Source organism: Nuphar pumila, chromosome 11, assembly GCF_984573655.1.
Source record: "Nuphar pumila chromosome 11, dmNupPumi1.hap1.1, whole genome shotgun sequence".
Classification (NCBI taxonomy): domain Eukaryota; kingdom Viridiplantae; phylum Streptophyta; class Magnoliopsida; order Nymphaeales; family Nymphaeaceae; genus Nuphar; species Nuphar pumila.
In genome coordinates this window covers 116,603,000-116,614,479 of record NC_143259.1, presented here as the reverse complement: position 1 = coordinate 116,614,479, position 11,480 = coordinate 116,603,000, and the positions used below count along the sequence as shown (strand labels likewise).

At 38.4% G+C, this 11,480-nt stretch overlaps 1 pseudogene; it reads left to right on the top strand.

Annotated features, from left to right (window-relative positions):
- The first annotated feature begins 7,376 nt into the window (after positions 1-7,376).
- Positions 7,377-11,006, top strand: LOC149823020 (BTB/POZ domain-containing protein At3g22104 pseudogene; annotated as a pseudogene).
- The last annotated feature ends 474 nt before the right edge of the window (positions 11,007-11,480 follow it).

The window sequence follows — 11,480 nt, the reverse complement described above, 5'->3', positions numbered from 1 at the left end:
CGCTAGATCTCCACTCCTTTTATTTTGGGAAGAGAAGAAATGTCCAACACAAATGAAGGGCTTGAAACACTTGAATGTTTTTTTTTATAGGCAAGCTGGGCTTAACTAGGTAGACCCCCACCAGTAGTACAACTGTACCATTTGGGTTTTGAACTTGCAACGTGCGCAACACAAGGTGACGTGCACTAACTGCTCCTACCAGACAAGCGGAGCCCCCCCCCCCCCTTTGGTAAAACACTTGGGTGAATGTTTCTCTGTGCAACCAGAATGGATCGATCAGCTGTGAATTTGGACCTGACCACCACCTAGGCCTAATTAGCAATGTCATGTGGGTCTCAGCCTGGCAAGACCTAGTGGTAGCAATGGTCAAGTCTAGTCGGATCTAGGTCAGAATTAGGTAAACAAATATGATTAATTCGGGGTCGAACCAGGTCTCACCCAGCTCATTTTACCTCTTTCACATAAATATCTTGACATTTTGGGTGCATTATGCACTACAAGGACTCAGATCATATCTGGATTCATTACCCCAGCATGAGATCCCAGTTGGGTACAGATAGTCTTATAAACAGGTCAGATTCAGTTCAGCAGTAGGTTAATCTGATAATGCATAATCAAATTCAGATTCAGATTTGGATTCTGATGCAAAAAAGCTAAAACTGAATCCATCTTCAACTTGCTAAAATAGCTGGTCGGATATAGCATTTACACATTAAGATCCGTTGAATTTCGATTTGGTTCAGATTCGAATATGGGTATAATACTTTATACCAAGTTTGCAATCAGTTATTGGTCGCATTAATTTGGATACTGAATCCAACTAAACAGATTAGGATTCCTTGGATATCTGACCTGAATCCAAACCATTGTAGTTACCTATGTCCAGATCAAAACGACCCACTCTTCAAAAGTCAGATACAGTGTTGGTCAGGAATGATCAGACCCATTTTCATCCATATTGGATTTTGTGAGGTCTTATCTTTGGACAAAAGAGATAAGGGTAGGGACCTCACCAAACCTGACTTACTGCGTGGACCAAGTTTTTTTTTTTTTTTTTGATATTTACACGAAGAAACCACCCCCAAGATCATAAAGCTAGCCGCGCTGGCTCTGCCTGCCGAACTTAAGGTGGCTGTCCTGGCAGCATAAAACTCCGAGGGCAGGCCTAATAGGGCGGCATCCAATGTGCTCAAGTTTGAAACAGTACATAGAATGGGCCATATACGTCCCATGTGGAAAGCCTAAGACATGCTTAATTTAATTACACTTGAGAGACTTTTAGTGTAAGATGACCCTTCCACAAGAAAGGCACACAAAGAGTATTGAATATATTTTGTGTTTAATATATGATCAATCTAGTATATATTAACCTTATAATAATGATTTACATGGTACCTTTGCATCCACATACATATAAATACGGTTCTTTAGCCCCACGCTATGCAATGGCTCAAAGTTGAGTCCCATGTGTAAAGTACAACCATAATGCTAACTTGGTGCTAGTTCTCATCTTCCTTTCCTAAACTATACGATTGGTAAGCACAAAGCAATGCTGATGGCACCTAGATAATTTTTATTTATAGTTCCTAATACATAATATAAACCACCTAGGTGGTATCCCATGTTGTAAGTGGGGTCTTGTGCTAAGCTGAAGGCCCTGGTTCGAATCCCTCTGCCACATGGGGCTTAAGAGATATCTGATAGCGGTCTGTCTAACCCCAGCTTGCCTATCAAAAAGATATATATATATATATATATATATATATATATATATATATATATATATATACTTTACAGCATAGTTATCGAAAGTGTCTCTCTAAGTGTGGAAGCACACTTCTCTAAAATTGCTCTTCCAATGTAAGAAATGTGGGAGAAACCTACTCTCTAAATCGCTTTCCTTTTGCATCATTTTTGTTTCTCATATTTTTTTTGCTTTTCATTCATTTCACAATGCTTTTTATTGGAGGAGTGTGGAGCTTGTTTACTATGGATATAAATTTTTAATTTTTGCAAATCCAACATTACGATAAGTTGGTGGGAGGTTGCAAGGGGTTGGCTCCTTACCCGTAGAGTGGGGGTTTGGGGGTGTTAGCCTCGAGACATTTTTTGAAGGATCGATAGTTTTGTAATTTTACCTTAAACTTCTTGTTATATTCATCAAAACTAGTAGACTCATTGTAAAACTCGTATCTAAAGGAGGCAATCCAGCTCTTGTATTGTATCTCAATCAATAAAAAAAAAAAAGCTCTGTGCAGTCGTGGATGTAGGCAATTCTTGCCGAACCATTTAAAATCTTTGTTCTTTCTATGCAGTTGCTTTCTTTTTTCTTTTGTTTGTTTGTTTCTTCGATCTATCGGTAGGTTGCATTGTTTTTTAATATTTATGTTTCATTTCATCCTCGCTTCCATTTTTTTTTCATGTTATTATTCATTTATTCTCCGTTAAATTACTTTCCACTCATTTTCTTATTGTTTACCCTTGTTTCCTTCACATTTTCTTTTTCACTTCTCATACACTTTCACAATCGCTTCCAAAATGAATCTCGCTTCACGCTTAATACTACTTTAACACTCACTTCTGCCTCATGGATAGCTTCTTGTACCCGTTTTGCTCTCTAAAAACTATGGGTTGCATGGTATTTTAATACAAAAGTGCTTTTTTTACTAAAAATATTATTAAAAAGCATCATAAAAATATTAAAAAGTATTAAAAACATGCCCGTGTACATATTATTCTCTTATAGCGTGTCCAGAGATGCGGCCAAAATGGTGTATCCGTGTGGCATAGGGTCAGATCCAGTCACTTGCAAGCCCAGACCCACTTCAAGGCCATGTGGAGCCAATTGTGTTCCTTTTTATGCAGCCACTGAGTTGTCTTATCTTAGACCCTAGATGGTATCAATTAATCAATCAAAGCTAGCTTTGCTAGTGAAAAGAAGCAAATTGACAACTTTATTAATTTAAATGCCACCATTAATACCTTTGGTGATGTTGGAGTTGGCTGCCTGACATAAGATTGTTTTATTTATTTATTTTGGCTTGTAAGAGGGTATGGATCAGAAAACTTCAAACTGCTCTGAGCTCCCTTTAGATGGTATCCATTAATCATTTTACATTAAAAAGTTGCAGGTCTTAATTGAAACTCGGATTGGATTCGAGTCTGGTATAAAATTTTGCAAACTATAACTTGGTCCATGTATTAATCAGACCTTCGAGTCTGGACCCGGGTCTTAATCTAGTCTTCTTATTTGTCCCCATACCCGGACCCTTTTGGGTTTGGCTCGAGTCGGGTTCGAGTAAACCAGACCCGTTGATACTCTCAAGTCTACCGTTGGGGTGGGGTTAGTCAATCAAAAGGACAACTTTGTCATTCTTACATAAAGTAGGGTTATTAAGATAAATATCTTCGCCATGCATTGGGTCTATGATTGGTGTAATCATCGCGTGCTATCACGTCTTTTGGTGCACCAACTTTACAAAATGACACCCTTCCCTATGTAAATCTCCATACTATCATTAATTTAATTTAATTTTTATTTAAAAATTGTCGATAAAGTATACATAAAATATTTTCACCATCTTTTTAGGAACAGGATGGATTTTTTTGTTTTTTTTTCAGAAAAAAGTAACAGAATAGACAATTGCACAAGAATGCCTTGCTTTTCATAAGAGGACTTTCTTGAGAGTGGGAATTAGGAAAATAGTTTTGGAAACGGTAAACACTATTTTCGAAATGTTTGGTAAACGCCAAAAAAATCATGAAAAATGCGTTTCTCATGCTCTGGGAAACACATTTTCCATGCTCCGAGAAACGCATTTCCCATACTATGGGAAACCATTTCCCATATGTTTTACATACGTTTCTCTTTAGCCGAATACATATTTTTTAGTTTTTGTTTTATTAATTTATTATATTACTTTTTGTTAAACGTTTCCCATGCGTTTCCCAGTCCTTTTGTGGTTCATTTTTCAGTTGTTACTCATTTCGTTTCCCATTTACCATTTCACATGCACTGATGCACATGAAAAGCCTGGTTTCCCATGACGTTTCCTGTTTTCACTTCCCTGTCTGGCAACCTTGGTGTAGTCACCATGTTTGGATCAGGATCCAATTTGTTTAGTTGGACCACAGTCTTCGCAAAATAAGCCTTTTTTATAACTTCATTATTGATGCAAATAATGCACATGAACAAGTTAGACCTGGTGTGGATCCATGCACAATATTTTCATGATATCACCTATTTTTGAAAATAACATGAATTTATCTTGATATTAACATACACTTTGATATATTTTTATGCTTTTCTGTTTTCTTTCATACCTTTATAGTTTTATATTTTTAATTGTTATGTACGACAAATTTTCTTAGTCAATACTTAAATTATCGCAGGAAAAATTTTCCCAATAGTGGTATTTGTGGCATTGGTTGAGAATACTGTAGCCGGTCAAACAATAGTGGGTCCGAGCAGATTAACTCACTGGTGCCTTAGATGGTCCAGACCTGGTCCAATCATATACAGTACGGTCAAGCTTACGGTCCAAAGACTTGTTGCTATTAATTGAACTGGTCCAATCATATACAGTACGGTCATTTTTGGTTGTGTATTTAACGTATACAAATATTATCTTAATTTTTTAATAAAATTGCATTTTAAATATTAAAATATCAAAAAAATAGTTTTAATTAGTGAAGAAATTATCCGTGCTCTCATGTTCTATTTTGTTTTAAAATTTTCAAACTTAAAAATGGAAACTCCACGTGTCAAGTGGTGCGTATCTTTGTGACATGAGATAGTTTTTAAACGTATACACGCACATTGATAGGCATTGAACATGCAGTTTTAATTAAAAAAATGAGAGGCAATAACTTCCTGAATACGAAAAGATTGTCAATAAAAGTTTTCAATTAATAAATGAGAAAAGGACCACTTCCACATCCTGGTTCGGTGTGACGAAATTTTAGTAGCAAGAAGCCTATCTAAGAAAGAGATCAGAAAAATAAAAAAATAAATGAAGTATGGAAGGGGTCCAAATAAATGAATGATTTATAAGAAAATGATTTTAGTTTTAAATTTTAATTGTTCTTGTTCTCATCTAATGGTGCCTTGTGTGGGTTGTGAGTAGGGATGGCAGTGGGTCGGGGAAAGCGGGGCCCCGCCCCGCCCCGCCTCGCCCCGTTTGGACCGGGGGTGAAGGGTATGAAACGGGGATGGAGGTGGGGACGAAGGTTAAAATCCATCCTCGTCCGGGGGCGGAGGCGGGGATGGACATGCACTTTTCCCGGCCCCGCCACGATCCCCGCCCCGACCACTTTTCCCCGCAATATCCCCGCCCCGCCTCATCCCTGTTTGAACCGGGGATGGAGGACATGAGACGGGGATGAAGGCGGGGATGGATGATAAAATCCATTCCCCGCCGGGGATGGAGGCGGGGGTGGAGGATAAAATCTTGAGGCGGGGTGGGGGTGGAGACCTTGTCCCCCGCCCCGCCCCACTGCCATCCCTAGTTGTGAGTGCACATAACTACGGAACCACCCTTTTGCATTTTTCATATGACTTAAAGTTTGAAGCAAGGCCTGCCTAGAATACCAAGAATTGCCAACTCTTGGTTTAGGCTCTGTTTGGGAGTCTGTAGTCCTAGGTCGAGGTCGCCGGAGAGGAGTTGGGGAATCCCCCAGTGCCAAAAACTGTTTAGATGACTTTAAAATAGAGAATTTAGGGCGTTGTGAATCGCCAACTTCAGATCTTCATTGCCGACTGCCATCATCTGGAGGTGGTAATTAGCAACTACCATGTTGATGTCACATTCAACAGTGCTTTCAACTCACTTCTTTCGGGAACATATTCAAGTGAAATTGTCAAAGGAGTAGTCCTCGATGGCGCTATCAAACATTCTAGGCGGAATTCTCAATTCATAATTTCTCCTTTTTTTGTCACATGGATGTGGCTGCGGATACGGAGATGCAACCATTTTTATGAAATTTTCAACATGATTAGTATATAAGGAGGCACGATACAAAAGCCAAAATGGAGTATCTGTGCAACATAAATTCTCCTTTGCATGGGGAATCTACAAATGCATCCCCCAAGCACGTTTGGCTCTCAAGCAGAGTGTTGATTTTTTTTTTTTATGTACATAGAGAAACCACTCCCAAGATAAGAGACATAGCCGTGTTAGCTTTGCCTGCCATACATACCGTCGCAGTCCTGATAGCGTAAAACTTTGTGAACTTACTCCTTGCCCCCACTCGCTAACTGAGCTTAGGCTTTGGAAGAATTTGATTGTTTTAAGCTCATGTTCTAGTCAACTTAGGATAGGCATCATTAGGTCCATGAGTCTCTAGGTTTTGAGCTATGCTTAGTCGATAATTCTAATGTTGATTCATACTCAGTTATGAACAAAAGACTAAACTGCTGTATATGATGCACAATTGATCTAGCCCAAAAGGCTTATTGTCTAATAATAGCTCACCCAACCTTGCCAAAGACTTTTCTCTTAAGTTGGTTCTTAGCTAACTTCCTTGAGTTCATTCTGACATGAACCTAGAAGCCGAGTCCAGTAACTTAATGTGTATAATAATCGAGCTTAGTTGCTACCATCATGTGTTTATGTTGGAGTATATGATTTAGGCTGGCTGCATGAGCAAAGGGTCATGATTGGCATTTTGAAAAAAGATGGCAGAGTTTTTTTTTTTTTTTTTGGGGGGGGGGGGGGGTAACAATAGACTAGAAAAAGACTTGTCCCAATAAAAGCTGAAGGGAGTCAATGAGTGAAAATGAATACTAAGAAATAAATAGTTATAGAACTTGAAAGAGAAAAGGAAATTGGAGAAAAGAGAACTCAAAAAGCAATCATTACTTTTTGGTTTGTGAGATCTATACTAATGCAATGATCATGAAAATGGAATATGAGAAAGGAAGGTAAAGGGCAACAAGAAGGCAGCCAAAAACAGTCTGAAGTTAGAGCAGCACCCACATCAATCTCTTTCTCTAGTCAGAGCGTTGGGTAAGACACAGACTGGAAAGAAGGGGAAGGAAAAATAGAGGAATGTGTCAGGTTTTAGTTGTCAAAGTAGGCTTATTATATGTCTCCAACCCAATGGGTTTGAGAGGTGGTACCTGCAACAGTTGGTGCTTCCTTCTTTAAAATGTGGGATTCTTTTCCTGTATCTTCTACCTATTCAAGAATAACAGATGGTGCTGATTTGACCTGATCATTTCTTCTTCTTCTCTTGTTGTTACTTGTGGTTGCTGTTGTAGTTAGTGGTCAGAAACTGATTCTGCTTTGGGTCAGGCTTTTTGTGAGATTGGTTTGTCTTTTTTGTTGGGGGTTTTGAGATTGGGTGGAGTGGGTGAGAGTGGAGGGTTGGGGAGTATGGAAGTTGTCTGTGATCTGGAAGTGGATGTTAATGGCCAGCATAGCTTCTTTGTAAACAAGGTAAAATTTTTGTTCTTCTTTTGCCTACTTTTGCGCATGAGGTTTATGATTTACTGTTTGGTTTCTTCTTTGATGAGTTTTGCGAATTGGGTCTTGTTTGTTCTGTTTTTTTAACTTTTTTTTTGTTCATTCAGACCCTCCATCGTATCCAAATGTTCCAAATTATTGGTTTTCCTTGAGATTTATGAATTGGATTTTATTTACTACGCTCTTTTATTTTTCCCCATTGTTGAAAAAGTTCTATCTTGAAGAATTTTTCCTTGATCTTCTTGTGGTCTCTTTGTACTTATTTAGTATTATTTTCCATTACCTTGATCGAAGATGAGTTTTTACTGAAGCTTTTCCTAACTTTTGTTGTTATTCTTCTTTCTGAAGATCTATGAGATGGGTATTTTTTTTCCTTCTCTTGGCTGGAAATAACTGAGTTTAGAAGGCTTTCTTCATCTACTTGTTTTTTTTTTTCGTTCATAGTTTGTTTGCAAATCGCTAATAATGGCCGCTTCTTGAAACGCATATTCTTTTGTAATTATTGTTGCTTCGTTGTGGGGATTTTTTTGGGGTTCTGTACTTTAGTTTATTCTTTGTTGAGGAGCTTTCATTTTCTGTTATAACTTATTTTCACCAATAATTCCTGAGGTTTCAGTTTGGTTGAGATCTCACCCACTTTGTTTTATTGCTAAATTTATGAGGATTTAATGCTGCGTCACTTCAGATTTTGCTGGACATTCTTTTGTTGGTTTTACCATTTCTTGTAAAACTCTTTAATGGGACTTCTGTCATCTTTCATTTTTTTACACTGGCTGTCAATTTTTACTGCTGCTCCCTCTTAATTCTCTTCGTGTTTCCATTTTCAATCTTTATACTCATAGTTTTGATGCTTTTGCTAGTATGGTTTCTGATTGTCATTCAGTTTTCACTTTTACTTTTTCCTTATGAAAATTTAGTGATTTCAGAACCTTCACTTTGTTCACCGCTTACTTTAAAGAGCATGAATCCTTTTCACGCTATGATTTTCGATCTTCATTCTTTTTTGCCTTTTTTGCCTGCTTTCCTATGAAAATATTGATGGGTTTTACTTTTTTATTGCTCTCTGGTTTGTCTCACGGTTACGAAGGACATTGCTATTACTGAATCTGGTTTTTTGACAAGCTGAGCATGGCATTATGTCTTCATGATGCCATATGACTGAAAGAACTTTATGGTGTCTTTGCTTGCAGAGAACTCTATCTTCTTATTCTGGTAAATTATGCCAAATTTTTGAAAAATCATCAGTCTCTGACGCCAACCTTCACAGCAGACCTCTGAAAGTCATACTCCATGATTTTCCAGGGGGTTCAGAGGCATTTGAGCTATTGACAAGGTTCTGCTATAACAATGGAAAAGCTCCTATAGTTCCTTCCAACGTTTGTCTTTTTCATTGTGCTGCCATTTTCATGGAGATGAAGGAAGAGATCTGTTCAAACAACTTAATCGCTCAGACGGAACAATTCCTTCAAGGGATGGTGTACTGGACTTGGTCAGAAAATTTTGTGGCATTGAAGCAATGCCAAGAATTTATCACTGCAGCAACTTCATCAGAGATCCTGCAGAAAATCATGGATTCCATGCTGTTAAAAATCACCTCAAACGGTGATTCAAGTCCTTCTAATTCTTCACCTGAGAGTTCCTCTGTCCGATTTTCTTGTGATACAAAAAGTAGTGATTTCTCAAAGAGCAGTGGCCAAGCTTGGTGGTTTGAAGATTTATCTGTTTTGAGTTCACAAGTTATTGAGAAATTCGTTACTGCCATGGTTGACCGTAAATATGATCATCTTGTCATCAGTAGGTTCCTGTTCTATTACTTTAAATCGCGTTTTGCTTCTTCAACAGCCACGGAGAAGCTGGAGACTGCTGAGACTGTTGTTAAACTGTTAAATTTGCTTGATAAAAACTCATGTAAAGGACTGTTTGGAATTCTGAGAATGAGTTCCAGTTTGACAATGGGTAAGAGTTGTAGGGACCAGTTAGAGACTATGATTGGTTCACAGCTTGATCAGGCGACATTGGATAATCTACTCTTTCCTGCACCAATTGGGATGGGATATCTCTATGATGTGAATCTGGTGTTGAGATTTTTGAAATCTTTTCTTGGTGGAGATGGGGTCTCTGCAACTGCACTGAAAAAGGTGGGGATCTTGATGGACAAATACATTGCAGAAGTAGCTCCTGATTCTTGCTTAAAGCCATCAAAATTCATTGCTCTAGTGAAGGCCCTGCCAGACTCTGCAAGGGAATCGTATGATGAGATCTACAGAGCCTTGGACATGTATCTTGAGGTAATATTTGCTTCTGTTTTTTAATTTCTGTGCAGTCTTTCTCAATGAATTGTAAACTATTTGCTTCTGATGAACTCATAAATCTCGTACATTTGCCCATTGTTGTTGACTGCAAATGGGTTCTGTAGCTTTTTAGTTTTGCATATTAAACAAGTTGGTGTCAGAAGCTCTTCACACTTCTCACTTGTTAAAGCTTTACTTAGTTCAGCCTGTATTATCCGCTTTCTCAATGTGGAAAGCTACCCTCACAAATTTTTTAAATGAATCTTTTATTTATGTTAGTGCTTCCCTTCTTTCTATTTCATTCACCAATAATTTATTGCTAATGGTTTTGTGGATTAGCTTATTCATATATTCAGAAGGAAGAGGAAAAAAACAGTACTACTCTTTCCTAAAACTTCCAAGTCGTTGTATTGGATTCAGCAAATGCTGTGTTGATTCCAATAACATCTCAAACAGGATTCTCCTTGCTAAGGCAAAACCATAAGCTATGGTTTATCTTTTGCAAGGATGGTAGATCGGTTGTAGAACGTATTTTCTTGTTACAGAAATCCATTGAACCAAAATATTTTGAAATGGGTTCTTGTGATTAGGCATCAGGGGGTGGAGGATTTCTGGTTTTTGTGTACTGAATGTTTTTTAACCATATGCTTTGTTGGCTATCTGTTTTTCAAATCCACTATAATCTTCCCAACTATCCTTAAATTGAATTTGATCATGATTACTGATCATTGTTGCCAACAGGTGCATAAAGGACTATCAGAAGAAGAAAAGATGAAGATCTGCAGAGTTTTGAATCATGAAAAATTCTCTCTAGAAGTCTGCAAGCACATTGCCCAGAACCCTAAGATCCCCTCAAGAGCTGCCATTCAAGCTGTGGTCTCTCAACAAGCAAAGCTCAAGAGCTTACTTGAGTGCTGTGATCATCTCCCATTTGACATAAACTCCTCCCCTAGTTACAAGATCAAGGCTAGCAAAGGCAGCCCCATAGAAGTCGACAATCAGATCGTTCTCTTCGCGAAGAAGGTTGACCTGTCAATGGAGAATGAGAAACTGAGAGCTCACTTGAAAGGGATGCAGTGGAAGGTGATGGAGTTGGAAAAGATGTGCAGAAAAATGCAGACTCAGATGTCCAAGATCATGAAGAATAAAGTAGGGTGCCATGGCAATGCAAGGCTACCTAGCCTTTGTTCATGAAATATGTAAATTTTTTGTGTCTTAGTAACTTGTATGATAAGGAAAATTAATGTTTCTGTAATATTGTATTTTTTTCTTCAAAGAAATGAAAATATGCACCTTCTTCTTAAAGCGACCAATTTTTCTTTCTCATATGGTTGTGATTACAGAGAGAGAGAGAGAGAGAGAGAGAGAGAGAGAGAGGATAAAAAGGGCATTTGGGGAATGCTTGAGGGAGGCGACGGGGAGTTTATCTAATCAGCACCGCGTTGCCAGAGTGGAGTGCCACGTCATCTGGTCGCCCTGACCGTATTGGCCTGCATATTGGAGTGCACTAAGTCGGCGGCCTTTTGCCGGGTAGCCCTTGTCAGGGGTTGATGGTGACGTCATGGCCCTGTCAGATGTTGACAACGTGCTGCAGCTTTTGCTCTATGTCAGTGGTGTGTCCCCGGTGACACGATCGGACACGTAGGCGCGTATGAACAATATTTTAATATTATTTTACTAGTTTTAAAGCTTTATTTTTAATAAAAATGCATTTTTAACATTA